Raw genomic sequence first — 2706 nt, 5'->3', positions numbered from 1 at the left:
CAAATAAGAGAGAGCTTCCCACTCACCATAATGAACCACAGCAGCCCAGAGTTCCAGCATTCATGGGCCCGGTGCTGTTGTGTGAGCAGGAGGTGGAAAAAAGTTACTTGAACAGAAAAATAGTGATGGTGAGTGAAAATGCAAGGCTCTGAACTTCTTCAGCATTTGAGCATAACATTAGGTATGAATCTGTGGTATTTTTCTTTTGGTGGGAACTTTATTTGAGCAAACAGTATTTTGAATTTTGATCCCTGTTTTTTCTGTTTAAGTACAATTCCTGTTTGTCAGTCTCCACATCCATTCTCTTCACTCTCACCTCCAAAATAGATTTGACTCTCTAGATCACCTCTGCAAGAGTTCCTAGGAAAGAGATGCAGCACTGGGAAGAGGTGTGCTGTGTGTCTCCAGCAGCTCTTGGGAATCACTCTGCTCCCAGTAGGTGCTCCTGAGCAAGTCCAAAACTAGAGCCAGTGGCTCTAGCCCAGGAGAATCTTCCCCGGTATTTTTAAAGGACTGCTTTTTTTTTTTCACTTCTGCCCAATTGGTCAACCTGCAGTGGAGCAGAAGCAGGAATCTACTGCCATATCTTATTTTTGGGTTGATGCAGTAGATCAGGACAGCTGTCATTAGTTCTTGCATAAGAGTTTTCCATAAAAAATGCAGATCCTTTAGGAAAGCATCCCAGGTATGCATCAACATGTTCTTAGGGTGTTTAGCCTCCTTATGGTCATGTAGGTCTCCACCCCCTGCTAATGCCCAGCCATCCAGCCCAGCCATTCAACTGCTCTGTGTTTTCCTTTGTGTGGGAAAGTCCTTCTTTTCCCTGAGGATACAGGGAAACACCATCTGAGCAGCAAGCCTTGGCCTGCTGCCACTTCCTAGATCTGTTTGCTTCCCAATGTGGGAATGGACTAGTACAGGCAGGGAATATGAAGGAACTGTGTGCACTCTCTGCTGTGGGGTTAATCCATCCCAGGGGAAGAATTTTTCCATCTTGTTGAACTTCAGAAGGTTTCTTTTGCCCTGTCACCTGTACTCTGTTACCTTATTATGGTCGTGTCAGCCACAGCCAGGAGCTCTTCAAAGCTGGCAGAAGGATCCACAGCACCTACTGCAGTGATTAGAGCAAGAGTCCTATTCACAGAATCCCAGAATGGTTTGGGTTGGAAGAGACCTTGGGTTGGCAGGGACACCTTCCACCAGCCCAGGTTGCTCCAAGCCCCATCCAACCTGGCCTTGGACACTTCCAGGGATCCAGAGGCAGCTACAGCTTCTCTGGGCAACCTGTACTAGTGATCATACCCATGGTGCCTTCTCACCTAACTTTGTGCTTGCTCCCAGCCCCTTCAGCAGGAGTGCAGAGACTACTGCTCCTAATTTCTTACCTATTCAACCATTAATGCACCACTAGATTTTGGTTTTCTTCTCCTATTGCAGCCATATCTCCCCTCCTCCCCTTATTGCTTTTGGGGTTTGATCAAGCAGTTTTGTCTTCTCCTTTCCCACAAAGATATGTGCAGGCTCTTCTTTATCTGCTGAACTTTTAGAAGGATGTCAGTCCCTCGCTCAGCTGTTTCATGGGGATGATCATGTGCACACAGTCAGAAAGGACAGGAGCTGCTTCTGTGTTCACTGGCTCACTTATAGCCAAGTGTGTCCAGATTCAGAGATAGCTGCATTGCCCTGGTTCACTGAACCTGCAGGAAGAAATTTAACCAGCCAAGTCTTCATTATTGGTGCTCAGAACTGGTTTCAGTGGTGCTCAGTCTGGAGAGATCCATGGGATGGCAGATGTTAGGAATGAAAGGATGTGCCCCAATCAAAACCAACTTCAAAGAAATCTCTGTGATAGTTTTATAATTTAAAAATCCTACGTTCTTTCATTGCTTTGCCGTTAAACACATGAAATGCTGAAGTTTGCTCTTTATGTTGAAGCTTCTTAGAGTCAGAAGTGGCAACCGTGTGAGAGCTGACTGTGTCAAGCAGCAAGCAAAAATTCAGATTAAAGCAAAACAAGCTCTCAGTTTTTCACGTATTTTTCATCTTTTCAAGATGGCAGAAGGATCAGTTGTGGGCTTAAACATGAACTTGAGCACAGGGAGCCACGTCCAGTTTTGGCCTCCGCTGTGGGTGTGTGTGATGCAGGATAATCCCTGCCCGTTCCTGGGCAGGAGTCAGGCCGTTCTTCTTACACAGAGATTGCTACGATGATAAACAGGGTATGAACTGCAAGGGCTGTGGATGTCTGACTGAGGAAATTCGTAGTTTTTTTGTAACAGTGCTCCCTTCACTGTTTCTGAGTGCACGGCCCGTGCTGGTTGAATGATCACCCCACCGGCTTCAGAGCGGGAGGGGGTGACACGTTCTGGTGAAGGGAGGACGGGGGGAACTCAGTGCACGAACCACCCCACTCCAGGCAGCGATTCTCCCTTCTGTCCTGCAGGTGAAAGGTGCTGCTGCCCGAGGGGATGGGAGCTGCCCAGCCAACTGCGGGAAGGTCCCGTGGCTGGGGAGGGAGAGGCAGGAGCTGGGGCATCGCTGCTCCGGTTCCCGGCGCGGGCAGGGAGAGCGGGGGGCGGGGGGAAAGCGCTTAAACCCAAAGTTCAGCGAAGCGACAAACCAGCTCTTCAGGGCGAACCGTCCCTGCCTCTCAGCCTGTGCCTTTAAGCCCCGCCGCGAACTCCCCCCGTGCCTCCCACCGCCCCC

This window comes from Lepidothrix coronata, unplaced genomic scaffold, assembly GCF_001604755.1.
Source record: "Lepidothrix coronata isolate B3197 unplaced genomic scaffold, Lepidothrix_coronata-1.0 Scaffold219, whole genome shotgun sequence".
NCBI lineage: Eukaryota > Metazoa > Chordata > Aves > Passeriformes > Pipridae > Lepidothrix > Lepidothrix coronata.
The sequence above is the reverse complement of the archived record's forward strand: the minus strand, read 5'-3'. Positions refer to the sequence as shown.